This window comes from Oryx dammah, unplaced genomic scaffold (assembly GCF_014754425.2).
Source record: "Oryx dammah isolate SB20612 unplaced genomic scaffold, SCBI_Odam_1.1 HiC_scaffold_24, whole genome shotgun sequence".
Classification (NCBI taxonomy): domain Eukaryota; kingdom Metazoa; phylum Chordata; class Mammalia; order Artiodactyla; family Bovidae; genus Oryx; species Oryx dammah.
In genome coordinates, this window is record NW_024070208.1 from 49035766 (window position 1) to 49059257 (window position 23492).

Sequence of the window (23492 nt, forward strand, 5' to 3'; positions counted from 1 at the left end):
CCATGACTAGAAACATAGGGAGTGGTCATTTCTATCACAGCCCCATTTAACTCTCCAATTAGGCTGATGGGGAAGACAGATGGGTCTTGGAGGATGAGAGGTGATTATCATAAACTGAATTAGGGGAAGCTTCCAAGTGCAGCTGCTGTTCCAGATATTTTTTCCTTACTAACTCAGATCAGTCCTGCCCCTGGCAATCATTCCAGGCTGAAGTACAACCAGCTCTATCAGGCAGCCCATGGGATCTAGAAGATCCATGAAGCCTGAGCTGTCTGTAGCAGACTGGGGTGCTTTTGGAGCCCCAGTAGTCAACTCAGGGGTAAGACTCATAATATTGTTTTTGAAATATAAGCTATGGCCTCTTCAGCAAGTAACTGTTCCTATTTTGAGAAATACCTCTTGAATTGCTACTGGACCTCAGTAGAACCACAAAGCCCAATTCTGTGAACTGAGCTTCCCATTATGAACTGGTCATTAGCTTATTCACCAAATCATGAAATGAGACATATCCAGCAGTAGTCCATCAAGTGGAATATACATTCAGGCTCACATCTATATAAGGAATGGACTCACACCAATGTTGAAGGGATAAGCCAAATTGTACAAGGAGGGTGTTTCTCCTCCCCATAGATATCTTCCTGTTCTACTGCTTCTGTCTATATACCATGGGAATGACCTCATGGAGGTGTTCCATGACTAATTAGTAGCTTGAGAAGCTATATACACATTTCTTCCTGGTGTTCTGGAACCAATATTAGGTGGATCTAATTCTACCATACTGAGTCATTTATTGTAGTTGTTTTTCTAAAGAGGAGGGATATATGCATTTGAACTGTGGTGCTGAGGAAGACTCTTGAGAGTCCCTTGGACAGCAAGGAAATCTAACCAGTCAATCATAAAGGAAATAAACCCTGAATATTCATTGGAAGGACTGATGCTGAAGCACCAATACTTTGGCTACCTGATGCGAAGAGCTGACTCATTGGAGAGGACACTGATGCTGCAAAAGATTGAGGGCAGAAGGAGAAGGGGGCGACAGAGGATGAGATGGTTGGATGGCATTACCAACTCAATGGATATGAGTCTGAGCAAACTCCAGGAGATAGTGAAGGACAGGGAAGCCTGGCATGCTGCAGTCTGTGGGGTTGCAAAGAGTCAGACGTGACATCCTCTAACTTGCCTAGAAATAGTCATGGATTGAGTTAAGTAATAACACAAACTAATAGTGGTTAGTAGTGTGAGCAGGCAGTTAGGAGTTTGAGAGTAATAAGACTGTTTTGGTAGAGGTATGTAGATAAACTTTGGGGGATGGCTCCAGGTGGGAAAATATTAGCATGCCATTTAAATGGTTATCAAGAATCTCTAAAAGGTCAGAATAGATAAGATGGTCTACTCTCTAAATGTCAGTCAGCTCCTCTCCTTCTGACTAGTGCTGACTTAGTGGTCTCATGAGTGATGTAGCAATGGTGATAGTGATAGAATTTATTATAGTGGGTTCAATGTTGCCCTCCTCAAATATATCCTTGTCCTAACCCCAGAACCTGTGAATGTGATTGTTTTAAGAAAGGGTCTTTGCAGACGTTATTAAGTTAAGGATCTTGAGATGAGATCACTCTGAATCTGCAGCTGCTGCTGCTAAGTCACTTCAGTCGTGTCCGACTCTGTGTGACCCTAGAGATGGCAGCCCACCAGGCTCCCCTATCCCTGGGATTCTCCAGGCAAGAACACTGGAGTGGGTTGCCATTTCCTTCTCCAATGCATGAAAGTGAAAAGTGAAAGTGAAGTTGCTCAGTTGTGTCCGACCCTCAGCGACCCCATGGACTGCAGCCTTCCAGGCTCCTCTGCCCTAAGATTCTCCAGGGAAGAGTACTGGAGTGGGGTGCCATTGCCTTCTCCGCTGAATTATCTGAGTGGATCCTAAATCCAATGACAAGTGTCCTTGTGAAGGAGAGGAGAGAACACACAGACACAGAGAGGGCCGGGTGAATATAGAGGCAGAGATGGGGGTTATGTAGTCATAAACCAGGGGACACCTGAAGTTACACGAGGTGAAGGAAGGAATAGGACCAACTGACACCCTGCTTTCTAACTTCTGGCCTCTGAACCATGAGAGGTGAACCACCAAGTTCGTGGTAATTTAATACGGCATTTACAGAAATGAATGTACCCCAAATTGGGACTTCTCTATATAAAGCTTGTTTTATGTCATCATTGCTGAGGGCTCAATTTTCCAGTGGGATTTGTTCACCCTGAACAAAGAGCTGAGGACCTGGGTGAAAGTCCTGGCAGGTTGCTACTTTGGACAATTTCCAACAAACATTCAGTATATGGATTTGCTTTTCCTGCCTGTTATACTCCTGAAAGCACCATTGATTATGGACTTAACATATAATCTTTTTACTCCATCAGAAGATTATGTTCAACATTTCTCTGGCCACACAATTGGTTTTCAGTGAATAAAATCAGGCAGTGTGCTGCTGCTCATGGGATTATTGGTTTTATTGTATAGCTGTCATCTGAAAGCAGCTTACTTGTAGAATGGCTGCATGGCCTATGGAAGACTCCCTTTGAGTCCCAGATGAGTGATCTTGTGTGTGAGACTGGAGTGCCTTTTCAGGAGAACCTTGGGGACCTGAAAAGAACTGTGGGGACCCTTTTAACTCATAGATGGAGTAGATGAGTCTGGGTAAGAGTGGATGGTGTTTGGTGTTACTTAAAATTACACCTCATAGTGTACTCCAGAAAACTCTGCTAGCTTCCAAGGCTTCTGGCTTCAAGGATTTGGTAAACAAGGGATGAATGTACCTACAAGGCATCATAATAAGGGTTATTTTGAGTTGGAACTGGAGACTATCACTGGTCTTCACTGTGAGTTGAATGTATGGAAAAGAGGTATTATGGGGCTGTCTGGGTAATTAATCCTGACACCGAAGGAAAAATGGGGTTATTACTTCACAGTGGAGGCAGAAAACAAAGTGGACAGAGCCAGCCAAGCTGAGAGCAGGGCTGATGATCTTTGTATAGTCATCTCTAGAAGTGAAAAAAAATAAAGGCAAGTTCAATCTTATATAGTAGGGCCATCCAAGACCCAGGGCTCTTAGGAATAGTTTGAAGTATCCTGCGGCAAAGTTACTCAGCCAGCTTTTGCACTGGCTGATGGCAAACAGAACATGCCATCTATTTGTCTTCATGATTGTGAATAAACAGGGGCTCCAATCCCCTGTATATGATCTTACTTGTTCTCTTGCTCCATATATATATGTATATATATATGACTATATATTTTATATACATTATATGTGTATTACATATGTATATAATTAATGTATCTCATTTCCTGCTCATTTGTACTTACTATTATATATAGGGCATATCTAATCCAGAAGCTGAACAATATTTATATAGGATATTTCTGTGGGATGGAGGCAAAACTAGAGAAGATCTACCCAAAGATCTGAGACATGTAGTTGGATTTGTATATAATAGGACTTTGAATGTTCTTCATGTTGTAAGAGTTGAAGAGTGTGTTTCAATTATACAAGAGATAGTATTTTACAGAAGTAGATTTTGGGGAGAAGAAGGATGTATATGGATGCTAAGTAGTGGAAAAGGTGGAATATAGGGGTAACTTTCATATTTTTGCTGCCCAAGGTCCCAAGTTCCTCAGCTGGGGAAATTCTCCATTATTTGAAGATTCAAAATCAGGTTTATATACTTCCACATTAGAAGCTCACACAGGATAAATATTCATTTTCTCTGCAAGCCACGGTGTGTGCACACAACCTAAACTTGGATAGTGAAAGACTCACGTTGAGGAGCTTTGAAACTAGAAGGGATGCAAAGGAGCTGCAATATCCGTTCATTTTGAGAATGTCATTGGTGCTATGGGATCTAGTGTGGAGGACACTGTTTGTGGCAATGTTGGTGAATTCCAGGCAAGTCTGTGGCGTTGGCAGTTGTGCTCTAAGTCAATCATTCCTGTGGAAAGTTCTTGACTGTGATCCTGGTTCCTGCTGATTTACTGAAGAAAATTCCCTGATTTTCTTCAATGTCGTATAACACAGAATTTGCCTGGGCTTTGTCCTGGCTACTAGGAGGGAACTTCTAAATCCTTGGACTTCCTGAGTGATGGAGTGTCTTTGTTATTTATGGTTGGTCTTTCAGATCACACCTAGTAGTTTATACTAACAAGGAAAGTGATGGCAGGCTCTTGAATAGTTTCACTAATGAGACAGACCACTTATCATGCATGACTTATGCATGCACGCATAACACTTTCCTGTGTTCTGTTCATTATTCCCGTGAATTATCTAACCTGAGGGAATAGGGGAAACCTCTGAAGGCCCCAGGATACTTCAAACCTTTATTCCTAAGAATCCTGGGTCTTGGATGGTCCTACTATATAAGATTGAACTTGCCTTTATTTTTTTTTTTTCACTTCTAGAAATGACTATACAAAGATCTCCAGCCCTGCTCTCAGCTCTCAGACCACAAAGACCAACCATGAGATTAGAGGTTTAGTGCTTTGAGCTATGTAGTATCCACCTGATCTTCACAGAGGCTGGGGAGCTGGAGATTTAGTTCAATCACATGAGCAATGATTCAACTAATCACATTGATGGAAGGAAGCCTCAATAAAAACTCTGGACACCCAAATTCTAGTAAACTTCCCTGGCTGGTACCCATATAGCTAGGTGCTAGGAGTGTGAAATATCCTGAGGACATGAAAGCTTTGTATTTTGGATCTTCCTAGATCCCATATATTAAACATCTGTGCATTCGGCTGATTTTGCTTTATATTTAAATTAAAATAAAATTGTACTTGTAAGTAATATGACACTTTACTGGGGCTTCCTCGGTGGGTCAGTGGTAAGAAATCCACCTGCAAGGCAGGAGCTGCTGGAGGCACAGGTTTGACCCCTGGGTCGGGAAGATCCCCTGGAGGAGGGCATGGCCACCCACTCCAGTATTCTTGCCTGGAGAATCCCACGGACAGAGCCTGGCAGGCCACAGTCCATGCGGGTGCAAAGACTCAGACACACCAGAAATGACTTATGCATGCGTGCATAACACTTTCCTGAGTTCTGTTCATTATTCCAGTGAATTATCTAACCTGAGGGAATAGGGGAAACCCCTGAATTCGTAGCTAGTTGGGGAGAAGGAGGCCTGAGAACCTTGGAGCTTGTGAAGAGAGGGGATTCTTGTAGAGGACTATGCTCTTAAACATGAAATTTGGCCTCAGTCCAGGTTCTCAAGATCAGAATTGCATTGCATTCAGCTTTCTTGTCAATTCTGTGAGCCGCCCTCTTTGGGGTGGTTCTGAGACCAATTTCCAGGGCATGTTAGGAGGGGGCTTCCCCAAACTGAAAACAAACAATTCTTAGATAACAGCAAAGTATCTAGAACTCAACTTGATTCTGATTCTATCAGGCTACCCTGAGATGGCATCAGATAGTACAGATGAAGGCTTCAGTCCTCCAGGCTCTCCGTGCCCATCCCCCACCCCACTTCACATGCCTGTTGCAAGTCCAGTTGTCACCTATGCTTGTAACCAACTGGCTGTTAATCAGAAGTTCCCTCAACTTTCTCTTTGGGTTAGTAAGATTCATTGGCTAGAGTGGCCTGTCAGAGAACTCAGAGACTTAAACTGTCTTACTGGTTTATTCTGAAAGGATTTAACTTAGGAAGAGTGAAATGAACAAGAAGCACAGGGCAAGTTATGAGGAAAGGGCTGGGAACTTCCATAATCTCTAGATGTACCACTCTCTCCAACCCCCAACCCCAGTACTTTTTGCTTTTTATGGAATTTTCATTACATAGGTGGGGCTTCCCTGGTGACTTACACGGTAAAGAATCTGCCTTCAATGCAGGAGGTCTGGATTTCAGTCCCTGGGTTGGGAAGATCCCCTGGAGAAGGGAATGGCTACTCACTCCAGTATTCTTTCCTGGAGAACTCCATGGACAAAGGAACCTGGTGGGCTACAGTCCACCGGGTCATAAAGAGTAGGACACAACTGAGCAACTACCACGAACACACACACATTACACAGGCATGAGTGTTTGAATCCTCTGACCTTAGGGATTGACTCATTCTCCGGAGGCTGGGGGGTGGGGGTGAGAATTTGAATCCTTTAATTCTCATGGCAAACAGCACCCATCCTTAGGTGTGGTCCAAAAATCACCACATTAGCACAACATAAGACATCTTTATGACTCTCATCACTTCGGAAATTCCAAAGGTTTTGGGAGCTGTGAGCCAGGAACCTTGAATGAAGACCAAATATATATGGATAATATATTTTGGTCATCTGATGATTAAATATGTATTTCATATAAACACACTATTGCACACATGCTATAATTCCAATAAATTCCTATTTTTCTTACGTAAGTTAGAGCACCTTTCCATTGTTTGCAATCAGGTACCTTGAAAGGTTGAAGTAGTAATAGAGGAAAACTACTAAAGCTTTCATAGGAACTGAGGGTATGCTTTAGACATTGATCTGAAGACTCTAAGCAGTCCATTTTCTTTTCTTTGAGCAAACTTATAAACAATAGACAGTAAAAAAGCCAAAAATAGTAGGCATGTTTTGTATTTTCACATCACAGAAAATAGACACTTGTGAAGCAGAAATACCTCTTAAGAAAAAATAATGAACTGCATTTGTTAGGGGAAGCACAATGACTGAAACCGCCCACCCTAGTCAGGCCCTTTAGCAACCATTTGCATGAGTTATTTTATGACAGGAGATCCTGTAAGGAATATAGAACTAATAAGCCACCACCAACCGGAAGAGTTCGGGAAAGGTCAAAAGGAAACATCATGGGTCCATCCACTTCCCAGAATCCCTCTCACTAGCATCCATCTTGGGTGAGCGATGCGTGCACCACCAGGAAAGACTCTGAATTAGAATGATTGGCCAAAGATCACCCGGAAACTAATCCCATCACCATAAAACCAGAGACTGCAAGCAGAGCAGTTCTCCTGAGTTCCCTTACCCTATTGCTCTCCACCCAGGTGCTCTTTCCCAATAAAATCTCTTGCTTTGTCAGCACATGTGTCTTCTTGGACAATTCATTTCCAAGTGTTAGACAAGAGCCCAGTTTCGGGCCCTGGAAGGGGTCCTCCTTCCTGCAACACATTTATAATAATTATTTAATTTTTGCTCCAAGGAAGAGTCAATTTCTCAATGATGAACATTGTTTCATGAAATATCTCTTTGTTAGTTTAAAATTTTATATCAAACTTCTTACCAACTATATCAGTTAAGGATGTGTTAGATTGTTGGCTATAGGAAACTAAAAGACAGTGGCATAAAGCAGAAAGGTTAATTTTTCTCTTATGTGAAAGAAGTCTTGTAGTAGGCAGACTAAGCATGGTATACACAATGTCATTTAAAGATCTAGTCTCCTAACTTTCCCCCAGAATATATGCTCTTTTTCTCCTTATTATAAGATAACTCTTGCCCCCATGGGCATGGCAACCAGCCTTTTGGACAAGAAGAATGGTAAAAGGCAAGGGGCAAAGAACTCATGTCAATGTAGGCAGCTCCTTTAAAAAAGCTTTTCTGGAATGCCCTCTGATGAGTTCTATTTATATCTTATTGGCCAGAACTGTGTCCCTTGACAAGCCTAGCTGAAAGGGAGTCTAGGATTGTAGTTTATTTTTCTGCTGCCTATATTGTCATCACAAGTAAAAATCAGGGTCATAAAGAAAATTGAAGTATTCTTTTCTTTACCTTCTATGGGCTGTTGATAATTATTTACATCTAATAAATTCCTATCTAACCTGGGATTTATTTTTTATGTCCACCAATTTAATAGCTGATTAATAGATGGATACTCAATTCAGAATTTGTTTAATGGCTAATCTTCATGTTGGATAATGTTAAGACTTCCTCTATATTCCTTTGATGGAACCAATCATTAGTCACTCTTATGAATTGCCACTGAAGAGCAAATTGGGAGGGCACTGTAGGAAATCTTAAAAATAATTGTATGGATTGAGAACTTGCAGTGCTGTTCTGTCAAACTGAAGTACTGTAAGTTGTAAGTAAGGTAGCTGTCATATTAAAGTATTTGAGAAGGAAATATCTCTTCACAGGATGGCCTGAGGTAAGATTGCAGAAGTTTAGGTATGAAGCTCTGGAAAGGAAGATCAGGTTCAGGGGTTAACATTGACCTAGGAAGGAACATGGAGAAAGCAATGGCAACCCACTCCAGTACTCTTGCCTGGAAAATCCCATGGGCAGAGGAGTCTGGTAGGCTGCAGTCTATGGGGTCGCTAAGAGCTGGATACAACTGAGCAACTTCACTTTCGCTTTTCACTTGCATGCATTGGAGAAGGAAATGGCAACCCACTCCAGTGTTCTTGCTTGGAGAATTCCAGGGACGGAGGAGCCTCTTGGGCTGCCGTCTGTGGGGTCGCACAGAGTCGGACATGACTGAAGCAACTTAGCAGCAGTAGCAGCAGCAGGAAGGAACATAGGCAGAGCATTTAGAGAATGTTGGAGTAGAGAGTTGGAAGAAATACCAATGAATTTTTTATCTAATTGGGAAGTGGAATAAAGGATATTTTGAAAAATTCAGTAATAAATATTTAGAATGAAGTATCCAGAAGGGAGTGAAGGATTCAGGAATCTTGTCAGGTTGAATTCAAGCAATCTGAGGAGCAAAATTTTTCTGACGGCAAGAGAGGGGTCTGATTGGTTGACAGAAAAAAATTTGATATGTCAGGTACCAGGATTTCTGGGCAAGATAAACCAGGTGTGACCAAGGAATAAAGGTGAAAGTGAGTTTTAAAAAGGATAGTGTGTGAAGTGTTAGTTGCTCAATCATGTCAGACCCTTTGCGATCCCACGGACTGCAGCCCACCAGGCTCCTCTCTCCATGGAATTCTACAGGCAAGAATACTGGAGTGGGTAGCCACTCCTCGCTGTAAAGGTTAGGATGTAGGGAAGGAAGATATATTGCTTTAAAATAAATGAAGCAATGTGGGTTAAATGAGCTTGGGGCGTATTCTTTTTCCTTTTGGAAGAGGTGTGTTCTACTAGTATAATTTCAAATAGCGCTCATTTTAGTTTTTTCTTTCCTGCCTAGAAAAATCTAAAGATAGAAATAATCACTAGGTGGTCATTACAGAATTCCTGATTTTGTTGCACATAGCTATGATGTAACTGGTGAAATGATGTCAGGATTTGTTTGAAAAATGAGACTATTTGGAGTTTATTAAATATGAACACATGATTCTTTAAGTTATAAGTAAGACAGTGATATTCCCTCTATTTTCCATATAAGCAATTTATATTCCTTTCTTCTTTTAGGCTCATTTTTCCCCCTTGGTGAATGTATCTGTACTGCTTAAAACGTGATTTGATTTGACTTAATGTCAACCTGCGATTCATGGGGTCGCAAAGAGTTGGACACGACTGAGCGACTGAACTGAACTGAACTGAATGTCAATCTACGTCTGTAACAGTTTTGATATGCAGCTTTTCTGTTGAGTATGTACAAATCTTTTTCTCATATTTGTGAAATTTTCACTTTATATCAGATCTTCCCAACTGTTGTTATTCACTCAGTCGTGTCTGACTCTTTGTGACCCCATGGACTGAAGCACGCCAGGCTTCCCTGTCCTTCACCATCTCCTGGAGCTTGCTCAAACTCATGTCCATCAAGTTGGTGATGCCATTTAATCATCTCATCCTCTGCTGCCCCCTCCTCCTCCTGCCTTCAGTCTTTCGTAGTATCAGGGTCTTTTTCAGTGAGTCAGCTCTTTTCATCAGGTGTCCAAAGTATTGGAGTTTCAGTTTCAGCATCAGTCCTTCCAATGACAGGATTGATTTCCTTTAGAATTGACTGGTACTGTTCCTTTAGAATTCCATTAGAATTGTAGTCCAAGGGACTCTCAAGAGTCTTCTCCAACACCACCATTCAAAAGCATCAATTCTTTGGCGCTCAGCCTTCCTTATGGTCCAACTGTCACATCCATACATGACTACTGGAAAATCCGTAGCTTTGGCTATACAGACCTTTGCTGGCAAAGTAATGTCTCTGCTTTTTAATATGTTATATTTTAATAGAATTGTGTTTAATATTTGTTATCATCTTAGTGATGAGCACTCAGTAAAAACACCATAAGAACACTAATAATAGATTTAAATATTATGTGAACCAGAAAACTTACTCCCACTATAACTGAAAACTGGACTTGGAATATCTTTGGCCTTTCAGACGGTTGATAAATTGATTTCAGACGTACAGTTTTCTGAGAAAAGCCAAGAGCACCCAAAGGATTTCAGATATTACTGAGATTATGTAATGCATGGCAGCTGGTGGTTTGAAGCCAGAGGGCCCCACCTTAATTCTTATGGAGAAACCTATTTGGATAATAAAGAGTAATTTTAAGTATTATTTTAACGAGATGAGGTGACAGTCGCTATAACATGAACCCATACTACACAATGAACAATAGACTGATCAAACATTGAAGCATAATTAAAAGTACACTGAATGTGAATTTAAACATCAAACCTGCTTCTTGTAGGTGTGCACCAAAATCGTCTTAATTTGACAAAAATCTCTTCTGTGGTATAAAGTCCTCCAGGGAATGTGATTATACATCCTACTTTACCCAAGATCAATGTTTACAAATCATCTGGTAAGGAAATACTTTCTTATATCCCTAAATCCCTGTGTGGAAGCTTAAGCCCACTACTTCCTCTTCTAGCTTTAAGATACAATACAGCTGCCACTTCCAGATGGTCCTTAAAGATTAAAAAAAGAGAAGACCTGAAGCTTATTTACATATAATCAACTTAGAGATCCCCTTTCTAGGTCCTCATCAACAACAACAAAACTACATTGTCTCCTCTGACTTACCTCACTCCTTCTAAGGTTGTACCATTACTGTTTTATTTCATCTTTGTAGTTAAATCTTTCCACCTGTCCCTAATCATTTCCATATGACCAGCTTCCACAAGTGAAAGTCCTTGGGTCAGGGGTGAGATGTATGGAAAGAGTAACATGAAAACGTATATTACTATATGTAAAATAGATAACCGACAGGAATTTGCTGTTGGCTCAGGAAACTCAAACAGGGTTTGAGTATCAATCCTCTGTATCAACCTAGAAGGGTGGGATGGGGAGGGAGATGGGAGGGAAGTTCAAAAAGGGGGGGGATATTTGTTTGGCTGATTCATGTTGAGCTTTGACAGAAAAAAAAAAAAAAAACAACAACAAAATTCTGTAAAGCAATTATCCTTCAATTAAAATTTTTTTTTAAAAGGTAAGCACATTTAAACTATTTTTTTCAAATTCATATTGCCAACTTGCTCTTGAGATAGACTATTTTTATACATCTATTGGCTGCACAGAAGCAAAAGTGTTATCTTATCCTTGCCAATTACCCTTCTTTCATCTTTGATATTTTGGTGTTGCTTTATTTTAATTTTCACTTATTTTCTCATCAATGATGAGGAATAGTTTTTATATATGCTGATAATTTATTACCACGTGTGTGTAGCAATTTTCTTTTTCATTCCTTTGACCGTGTTTGGTTGGTATTTCTCTTGCATGTGATGGGTTTTTTTCAGGGAAAGAAATTAACCTTACTTGGCACATCTTACCAGTATATTTCTTCAACTTGTTGCTTGCTATTTTATTTTGTCATATTTGGAGCAGGCAGAAGTTTAAAATTTTTATAGTAAAATTTATTTATTATATAGTAAAATTATCAGTAATTTGTGAATTGATAAGGGGCCTAGTAACACCATCAGATTATATAATATTCATATATATTTTCTTTCTTAGAATTTGTCTAATTTCAGAGAAATAGGGGAGAGATCATGGAGAAGGTGACATTTGAGCAAAGATCTAAAACAGATGAAAGAGCTTCCTTCCAGGAGACTTGGGTTTGATCCTCGGGTCTGGAAGATCCCTTGGAGTAGGAAATGGCAACCCATTCCAGTATTCCTGCTTAACACATTCCATGGACAAAGCAGCCTGGTGGGCTACAGTCCATGGGGTCACAAAGAGTCAGACACAACTGAGTAAGCACGAACACACTGAAGCAGATGAAGAAGACGCCATATGCATATCTTGGGGAGAAGCATTCCAGGCAAAGGGAACCACAAATGCAAAAACCTTGTAACTGGAAACTTTCTGTGTTGGAGGAGCAGCAAAATAAAAACAGTATGGTTGAGGCAGAATGAATAAAGGAGGAGAAAAATAACAAAACAGGCAGGCAGAAATTATGGGCCATGTGGCATTGGGCTGTTAAGGTTACTCTGAATCTTTTACTCTGGAAGCAATGGAAAACAATTAGGGGACTTTAAGCACAGAAGTTATGTGACTTACCTTTCATTTTAATGGAATTATTCTTTATTATACTATAGTTTAATCAGTTGACTTCAAACTATTTACTGAATAACTTTTCTCTAGAGATAGAAGCTTGTGGGTTTTTTTCTTTTTATGTAACTTGTATAAATTATTAAATTCTTATGTATACTTAGAGTTAATATATACTTGGAACTTCCATTTTGTTTGCTTTAGTCTCTTGACTTTTTCTTGCATGAATGTAATACTGCTGTAATTTTGTGTCTTAAAATAGATTTGAAATCTTGGGCAGATTCCTGTTTATTAATCTTTTCTCAAATTGTTCTTGCTTCTTTTCAGGTATTTTTTCTCTATATAAACTTTAAGGTTATGATCAAGTTAAAAAATTCCACTGGCTTTGGATATTTGAATTACACACCCAGATTATTTTGAGCAAGAATTTAAATCAGTACAATACTGTTTTTCAGTAATTTAAGCCTCATTAAAGTCCTTTAGTAAAACTTTCCATTTGCCACATCTAATTCTTACATAGTTCTCCTAAGTTGATTTTAGTTTTAAGATACCTTGATAATTGTCTTAACTTCAGTATTATAAAAAATATTTTTTCCCTAATTAATCATTGTGTGGAGGACCAGTGTTCTAATTTCTTTGCTGCTTACACTTTGTACTGTAATTCATTTTGGTATTTCAGAAAAAGCAAGGTCTTGATTTTTAGTGATTCTTGATTTGAATCTCAGTTCTGCCATTTATATTGCCTTAAAATTTATGTAACTTGTTTGAGTCTTGGTTTCCTCAATGGTGTGATGATAATAATCACCCCCTAGAGGGCTTTTATGGAGATTAAACAAGGTAAGTCATGTAGAAGAAATCACAAAATAGTCACTGAGTACATTTTTATTTCTTGACTTTTCTAGTATTTATATTTTCCTCCTTGCTTTGCAGTCTATGTTTCATCTTCCCAGGGAAGATTTAAGACAAAAAGTAGATGATGCTTCTTCCTAGTATCTAAGGCCTTTTGGTACCTTAAAGACTTCACACTTTATATTTTTTCCCCATTTTCTCAGTCTTATATAAACTTGTTCTCTTTAAATCATTCTAAAATGTTAATAAGTAATATCCTAAGAAATTATCTTCTGTGACAGAGATAGCTTCTAAAAAAGGCATTCCAATGACCTTTATCATGTCATTTCATTGAAATAACTTTCTCTTTCCATGAACTGGGAAAATTGATTCCACCTCAAAATATTTCACCACTGTGAAAAATGGCCTTGCCCTTCTAGATTTATCTGAAGCACTATCGGTATCAGTAAGACATGAGTCATCTGAATGAACAGAAACAAAACAGTTTATAACAGAGGTAGGGAATTTGGGGGCAATAACAAAAACTATATACAGAAGAGATAAACAGCAATCTTATATAAACCAGCTAGTTTGACACAGCCAAACCCATCTTTTCATTTCATTCTCTTACCATTGGCTTCTTCCCTATCAGTTCAGTTCAGTCGCTCAGTCGTGTCTGACTCTTTACAACCCCATGGACTGCAGCACTCCAGGCCTCCTTGTCCATCACCAGTTCCTGGAGTTTACTCAAACTCATTTCCACTGAATCAGTGATGCCATCCAACCATCTCATCCTCTGTCTTTGCCTTCTCCTCCCACCTTCAATCTTTCCCAGCATCAGGGTTTTTTCCAATGAATCAGCTTTTCACATCAGGTAGCCCAAATATTGGAGTTTCAGCTTCAACACCAGTCCTTCCAATGAACACCCAGGACTGCTCTCCTTTAGGATGGACTGGTTGGATCTTCTTGCAGTCCAAGGGACTCTCAAGAATCTTCTCCAACACCACAGTTCAAAAGCATCAATTTTTCGGTGCTCAGCTTTCTTTATAGTCCAACTCTCACATGTATACATGACTCTGGAAAAACCATAGCTTTGATTAGATGGACCTTTGTTGGCAAAGTAATGTCTCTGCTTTTGAATATTCTGTCTCGGTTGGTCATAGCTTTTCTTCCAAGGCGTATGCATCTTTTAATTTCATGGCTGCAATCACCATCTGCAGTGATTTTGGAGCCCCCAGAATAAAGTCTGTCACCATTTCCACTGTTTCCCATCTATCTGCCATGAAGTGATGGGACTGGATGCCATGATCTTCATTTTCTGAATGTTGAGCTTTAAACCAACTTTTTCACTCTCCTCTTTCACTTTAGTTCTTCTTATAAGGCTGGTGTCATCTGCATATCTGAGGTTATTGAGATTTCTCCCAGCAATCTTGATTCCAGCTTGTGCTTCCTCCAGCCCAGCGTTTCTCATAATGTACTCTGCATAGAAGTTAAATAAGCAGGGTGACAATATACAGCCTTGACGTACTCCTTTTCCTATTTGGAACCAGTTTGTTGTTCCATGTCCAGTTCTAACTGTTGCTTCCTGACCTGCATACAGATTTTTCAAGAGACAAGTCAGGTGGTCTGGTCTTCCCAACTCTTGAAGATTTTTCCAGAGTTTGTTGTGATCCACACAGTCAAAGGCTTTGGCATAGTCAATACAGCAGAAATAGACCTTTTCTTGGAACTCTCTTGCTTTTTTGATGATCCAGCGGATGTTGGCAATTTGATCTCTGGTTCCTCTGCCTTTTCTAAAACCAGCTTGAGCATCTGGAAGTTCACAGTTCATGTATTGTTGAAGCCTGGCTTGGAGAATTTTTAGCATTGCTTTGCTAGCGTGTGATATGAGTGCAATTGTGTGGTAGTTTGAACATTCTTCGGCATTGCCTTTCTTTGGGATTGGAATGAAAACTGACCTTTTCCAGTCCTGTGGCCACTGCTGAGTTTTCCAAATTTGCTGGCATATTGAGTGCAGCACTTTCACAGTATCATCTTTCAGGATTTGAAACAGCTCAACTGGAATTCCATCACCTCCACCAGCTTTGTTCGTAGTGATGCTTCCTAAGGCCCACTTGACTTTGCATTCCAGGATGTCTGGCTCTAGGTGAGTGATCACACCACTGTGGCTATCTGGGTCGTGAAGATCTTCCCTATACTTGTGCTGAATCTTTTGTTCTTATGGTTTTACCTGCAGTTGGAGTCAGCTAATCCTTCTTTGTTTGTAAAGCTGATGACTGGAGAAGCCAAGTCCCTTTACGTCTGGAAAATGAATCTGCTTAATAAACTTTAGGTCGACACTGCCCTCCTCATTGAACTTGACCCTTCATTTGGCAGCATCTTCTGAATGACGGACATAGCATTGCCCTTGATGGACCTCTGATGACTTTTCCAGTCTACTCTCCTAGAATAAGCTTCACCTGATTCTATTTGGGGATCTGCCAGCAGCCTGATGGCCTCAGCCTCTCCAATCTCACTGTGCTCCACCTCTTACTTTCTGTTCTCATTTACTAGAAAGTGATTATGCATACCTTCACATATCCATCTATAACAGGGCCACTTTAATTTCTAGAGGCTAGCTGCATCTCTTCACCTCTATACTTTTTCTCCTGCTGCTACATTTTTTTCTTGAATTTCTGTCATTCTAAATGAATACCTGGTGGAATATTAATCTTACATGTCATATATGACCATGTCCGTGAAGTCTTCTCTAGCTATCCAACTAGGAATGTGGTTCCTCTCTCATTCACACCCATGCACTGAGTTGGCCAAAAATTTCATTTGGGTTATTTTGTTAGATGTTATGAAAAACCCAAACAAACTTTTTGAGCAACCCAATAATTCTCTTTACCTCTCCCCTTGTATGACTCTGCAAATACTCCGTGCTATGTAACGGTGCCAGTTAATAGACTAGATACTGAGAGTACAAAAATGACAAGTACAAGACAGAGTAGCTGCCGTCAGAGATGCCAAAGTGGGCAGAGAGGCATGTGAAAATAATATATTAAAAAAACATGGCTTGGGGGGATGGAATCATAGAACCACTGTGCTTTCTTTCCTGAAGCTCCTTAAAATGAGCTTTGTAGGGTGTCCCTCCCTGTCTCCTGGATGAAAATCAGACAGGAGCTAGGACTTCTAAAGTCCCCTCTTAGGGCACAAAACCCCTTCTCAATTTGGCAATTAGAATGACATGTCTTACAGAATGTCACACACAACCTCAGCCTTGTGGTCAAGTTGAGGCATCTCTGACCATCTGAAACCGAGGGAGAGAGAACAGATGGCTTCTCCCTTCCTGCCTGTACGTCAACTTCTCTGCCTCCTCCTATTATTAATAATAGGATTTTCTTTTTCTCCCTTCAGAATCAGAGCTGGTAGGGGAGAAAGGTAGAAGACAGAGGTTGGGGCAAGATAATCCTTAGTGTCTGTTATGTTACCTTCAAGGGTTGTGTAGTGCTGTGCTCTGGTCTTGGTGGATACTAAATGCTGGTGCTTTCCCCTACAGTTAGCCCTAACCCTAACCCTAACTCATGGGTTCTTTGGACCCTCTCCCTCCTCCAGCTTCCTTACTCTCCCAGCATCCTTTCCCTTACCTCCACCAGTAGCTGAGGATTTCTATTTTCCTTTGGGCTGACTATTTCCTGCTTCCTTAGCCCAAGGACTCTGGTGATACAACCAGTTTCTCTGGTGAGTGTGTTCCAACTTTGGGTGGCTTTCTAGGTCAAGATTCCAGATGATTGCTCTTTTACTTATCTGACTGCCTCTGGTCCAATGGAAACGTGCATGCTCTCATTGCCTCCTGCTCCCTCTCATCTCTGATACCCTGCTGCAATAAATTCTGATCTTAGTTCAGCAACAACTATTTCACCCTTCCACAGAGGAACCTATCAACCCACCTCTTATGCTTTAGATTTCCAAGCAAGAATCAGGCATCAGTCCTTTGTATCTCCCAACTAGATAAGAACATATATTAAATCCTTCCAGTTGTCCATTTAAAACTCTAACTTGAAGCTGAGGGTAAGTACCACACCTTTCCTCTCCAAAAATTCTCCTCACTTTTCTCAACTCTTCCTAACATTTAAAAGGCATGCTGCTATCTCAGGTACTACAAAATTAATCTATTGATTTTAGATTTTCAAATCTCACTTTGAATTGTAACATCTGTTATACTCATGCTTCAGCCAAAATAGAAATAGAGAATTCCATTTTAATATCCGGTTACATCTCTGTATTATAATAATGGTTAGGTAGGAATGCTTATTCTATGGATCATTTTACTTCCAAAGTAGGGAAATGACTTTAGCTGCTTTCTGCAGAAAGGGGCAGAGCATCTTTTCTCACTACTACCCAAGGAGTTATGGTGGTATCAATACTGGTGAAACTGAAGGTAGCTCATATCCTTTGTACCACTTCCCAGGTATTAATGGGTCAGGGTTCTCTGCCTAAACAATTCCTAGACTTAACTCTGCCTCTTGGGCATATATGTCCTTAAAATCCCCTGGGGGAGAGTTTCTTCCCTTACCATGTTGGTTTATTAAAACATAATAGGAGATAGGAAGTCCTGAGATAGGAAGCCTACAGTGCTTCAAAACCCACCTGCCAGTGCAGGAGATGTAAGAGATGTGGCTTTGATCTCTGGGTTGGGAAGATTCCCTGGAGAAGGAAATGGCAACCCCCTCCAGAATTCTAGCCTGGAGAGTCCCATGGACAGAAGGGCCTGGCGTGCTGCATAAAGTTCATGGGGTGGCAGAGAGTTGGACAGGACTGCAGTGAGTTAGGATGGATGGACTGTACTCTTTAATTTAGCTGCTACTAGATAGCTTTATCTAAAGGGAATGCATTTGCATTTAGGTTCTTGGCTAGGACTCTAGGATGGAAGGAATGTTAACTAACATCCTGAAGCAAGCTCTTCACATTAGTAGACTGTGGCATCACTTTTGGTGGATAAGAGAAATGTCTTTTTTTCTGCACAGTAATTCAGTATCCCTCACAATAGTTTGAAATAATTAGAAATTCTATTGACATTTTCTTTAGTCATAACGCCCTTTGAGGAATAGAATCAAAGTGCTGAACAAGCACAGAGTGGGGAACATCAGGTCCGTAACCAGTGAACAAAAGGGTGGGTGACATTACTGTCTGAGAGTTTAGCTGGAACAAAAACACATCGCACAGGGAAATACATCAGGGGGCTGTTTCATAGTGGGCTCAATAGAGAAAGAGCACAGAGTACATAATGGGCATTGTCAAATGTTGTTAAGCTTGTTTGGGCTGGGATTTTAAGGACCCTTAAATTCCACATTAAGAAGCTTGAACTAATTCTCATGGGTAAAGAGAATCTAAGGCTTGGGCAAATATATGGAAACAAATAAAAGTCTCTGAAAGGAATGATGTGTACAAGGAAGTTATCTTAATCGCAGAACACTGGAAGGGTTGAATGCCATCAGTGTGGACCATGGAACAAGTAATGGGTCTAAGAAGTAATGTTTCTTGCCACCATCCACTGCAGGATACGCCTAGGGTTGAAAATAGGCATGCAAATCTTTGTGAAATTCATCCTGCATGGTGGTGAGCAGATTAGTAATTGTTGTGTTGTTGTTTAGTTGCTAAGTCATGTCTGAAAGTCTGCTCTGTCCATGGAATTTCCCAGGGAATATTATTGGACTGGGTTGCTATTTCTTTATCCAGGGGATCTTTCCCACCCAGGGATCAAACTTGCATCTCCTGCATTGGCAGGTGGATTCTTTACCACTGAACCAGCAGGGAAATCATTTATTAAATTCCTACCCTGGGTCATAAAAACAAATATCAGTCCTCACAGAGCTGCAAGTCATTCTCATGTTTCCTTTCTAGATGAGGAAACAGGCACTCAGAGCAGTTAAGAAAGTAGTCCAAGTTTCCAAAACCATGACTGCAACCTGGTATGTTCTAATGTTCTTCACGGGTGGAGAGTCTGATGAATAGCTTCCTCCCTGTTCCCCTCAATTTTAAGTCACTGAAACAATCGGAAACAGCTTAACTTGACTTTGTTCTTTAGAATGCTAACAAAGGTGAGGTTAGGGAAGTGGGCTTGCACGATTACCTGATTACTCTCTGTTGTTGTCGTTCAAGTTGCCCAGTCGTAACTCACTGGGTGAGTGAACACCACCACCACCACCAACAGAGAGTAATCAGGTAATCATGCAAGCCCACTTCCCTAACTCAGCTTTGCTAGCATTCTAAGGAACAAAGTCAAGTTAAGCCTGTTTCTACTCTCTAGTAAGACAAAAATGCACACTGTAAGTTTACAAGCTGTAGAGATTGTATCCCATAGTAGTGAAGACTGCATGGTTGCGAGTGTGGTGGGAGAGACTAATGAAGGAGACACGGTGAGAAAATCGATCTTAGGTCAAAACCCATCTCTGGCCACATTCCCTCGGTTTCTCCACATTGATGGTAGACAGTGCCCTAGTGGGTGGGATCAGACCTAACAGTCTGATATAACAGAGAATCACAGGAAATGCTGTTTTGTGAACACTTCTATCTACTCTTTTCCCTAACTTACTTTTGAAAAAATGTCTAGCAGGATATAGAAATCACACTCACTTTCTAATAAAAGACTGCCGCATAAAAAGGAAGAAAATAAATTCAAGGACACACTTTCTCTGAAGATACTCACTGCTTTTCATCTGTGTGGTATTCTCTCCCTGACTAATTAGCCGTGAATAAAATCTATCTGCAATCTATTACTAATTGGTCATTATATTTCTCCTAGACTTCTACCTCCCACATTCTTATCTGTCCATACTTTACTGTATTTTATTTTTCTGCCATTTTTTTCCTTTCTTTTAACCTTTTCCTTTTAAAGGATGATGTTTACAACTTTCTTCTTTATTATTATTATTTTTAAACCAAGTCGCATCGGGAGAAACCCACACACAATTTCTCACGACACTACATGAGTTGTTCAGGTAGAAATAGCACTTGATGGAGACGGTCTTTGCTCTCCACACTGAGATGCTGGAGTAGTTTTGTGATGACTGTCATCAGAGGAAAAGGTGAAAAAGTTATTCTAGTCCCTTTTTCCCTCAGAACCTTAAGACAATAAGAATGAATGAATGTGGAATGCAAAAGTATTTTGGCATGACAAGAAGGGATGAAAGGCATTTAAAAATTGTATATGAATGCAGTTATTCATCAATAATCAGTCCTTGTGCTAGATAACTGAATAAAATAAGTCCTAGGTCATATATTTTGTGGAAAAATACAATAAACTGCAGTTAACTATTTAAAAACTATACATGCGCCTACAAAATAAGCTAGAATCTAAGTTTAGAAGCAGTAGAGAATTTTCTTCTGTCAAGGTAACAGAATAAGGCTATAAAAATGAATAGTATCAAAATATGTACAAACTCAATGGCTCACATCAATCACTTTTTGATGTATGTGCTTGGTTACAAGACATTCTCCATTTTGGAAGATTGTTGCAATCTTCTTGGTAGGTATGGAAAATATTTCTTTCCTGCACAATAATTCAATATCTCTCATTAACGTCTGAAATAAATGAAAACTTTGTGGATATTTTCTTCAGGAAGATGTAAAATTGTTTCTGCTAAACACTGCTAGCTTCCACAACTGAAAGCTTTGGAAATTCCTGTCAGCAAGGGCTTTCTTCTTCCATCACAGTCATTTCCATGTTCCTTGAGAAGCACAGTGCAGCCACTGAACACCTGGGATCATCTCAAAGTTCAGCCCAATCAACCTTAGGAAGGGCGGTAATTATTGGAGACCGCTGGCGGAAGGTGGGGGAGGGACTTGCAATCCGACCGCAGCCCTGGCAAGTATGACTCAGTTTCTAATAGCAACAAGCTCCAAGCTTCTCTGTGGGGCAGCTTCATAATTAAACGTTAAAATCGAAATGCTTTTCTGTGAAGGAGCACACTCTCCTTTCCAAATCCTAGTTTAATATTCAGCTCAGAGCTCACAGCTTAGTAAAAAAGTCAGCCTTAAGATTCAGCACACTTAAGCAGGTAGTATGTGATTAAGATGCTGCCTTGGGGGCAAGACTTTGAAACTCAGTGCTTTTGTTTACCGCATGTGTGGTTTATATGCTAAATTGCTTCAGTCGTGTCCGATTCTTTGGGATCCCATGGGCTGTAGCCCACCAGGCTCCTCTGTCCCTAGGATTCTCCAGACACAAATACTGGAATGGCTTGCCGTTTCCTTCTCCAGGGAATCTTCCCAACCCAGGGATAAAACCGGAGTCTCTTAGGTCTCCTGCACTGCTGGCAGGGGAGTTCTCTACCACTAGGGCCACCTGGGCGGCTTATGAATCTGGGCAATCAGAGCTCTGTATTCCCTCTGTGTGAACAGTGCACACTATTGGCATTGTTTCCTGCGGAGTTGTCCTTCAGTCGCCAAGAATGCCGATGGCCTGAGGATCCCCAGGGCTGCAGGGTGATGATGTGAAGATTTTACACCTCAGTGAGAAGGAGGTGCCTCTGCTGAGAGGCCGTGTGATGTAAAATCTGAGTGACAGTGTGTGTGGAAAAGAAAATATGAGAGTAATAACTTCAGGGGGGGAGAGAAAAAGTGAACCAAAGAACAAAAATGAACTAAAAAACCAAAAATGACTAGGAAGGGTCATGACACAAGGATGAGTCCCAAGGTTGAGGACCTTCATGATGGTTTGAGTTCTGTTCCTGAGTGCTGTGTGACCGAGGTGCTTAATTTCTCTGGGTCATAGTTTCTCTCTCGGGTATGTTTTGACTATATGACTTGTGTGGTATTTTATAATTCTAACATCCTAGTATTCTATTATCCTTATGCTCATATTTTGACATTCAATATGTTTGTACAGCTTATTACAGCAAAATACAAGTGTATTGATTGTTGATGACTTATTAAAATGATTTAGCAAGAATATTCGTTTAAAAGTAGCCAAAAGAAGACTTAAAATTAAAAAAAAACTTCAACCTTAAAAAATAATAATATGCACATTAGTTCCCAACCTGATTGAAGGCAGAAGGAGAAGGGGATGACAGAAGATGGGATGGTTGGATGGCATCACCAACTCAATGAACATGAGTTTGAGTAGACTCTGGGAGTTGGTGATGGACAAGGAGGCCTGGCCTGCAGCAGTCCATGGGGTCGCAAAGAGTTGGACATGACTGAGCGACTGAACTGAACTGAACTGAACTGAACCTACTGGAGATTCCAGAGGAAATATACTACAAAACTGCACAGAAAAATTCTACCTGTGTAAATCAAATAAGCCAGCTAGAAAGTATCTTCCAAAAACTTAAGACAATATTGTTTCAGTTATTGTTGTTGTTTCGTCATTCAGTCATGTCCAACTCTTTGAGACCCCATGTACTGTGCGTAGCCTGCCAGTCTCCTCTGTTATGGAATTCTCCAGGCAAGAACACTGGAGTGGGTTGCCATTTCCTCCTCCAGGGGATCTTCCGAACCTGGGGATGGAACCCACAGCTCCCATGTCTCCTGTGTTGGCAGGTGGATTCTTTACAACTGAGCCACCTGGGAAGCCCTTCCAATGGTTACTTCATGGATATTCTAACATTAACAAGATGTTTTCTCTTGATTAATAAAACCACTAAGAAGATATTATTGGCATAATCCAAAGCTTTTGTGAAAGCTTCATAGCTATTACCTGCTGAGCCATAATTTGAAAAAGAACAAAACAAATAAAAATGCAAATAAGTCCAATGGAATAACCCAAGGGCCTTGCAAGAATAAATCAGAAAAATCAGTTCTTCCAGACAAGGCATAAACTCAAGATTCACACATTTCCATGTAGACACTCCTTCACAGGTGTTCTGAGTTTTCATTAATTAATAAGAGAGCATATGTTAATAAGGAGGTCAGGCATTAGGCTAGAAGTCAGGGGAATTTGGATTTTATTTTAAATTCTTTCATTTTTTACTCTATGACTTTCTCCACTCTTAAACCTTGTGCCTCTCTTGCCATATCTGTTAAAATGGGGATAATGATATTCACCTGATCAACGTGAGATTATAGAATTTGAAAATCTATAATTCAATGTGCTAAAGATTATGCATTCCTAGTTAACAATAGAATGATTCTTGCTATTTCAGTAAGACTGAGGTTTTTGGCAAAAAACATAATCTTTGAACATGCCTGAAAGTCTCGTTAGCTTCTCTGAGCCCTTAAAACTGTCCAGGTCTGCCTATGATCTAGCTGTGAATGGACTCACCCTTTTTGCTCTCAGGTCACCCAGCTGATCATGGAGTCACAAAGAGTTGGACCTGACTGAACAATGATGG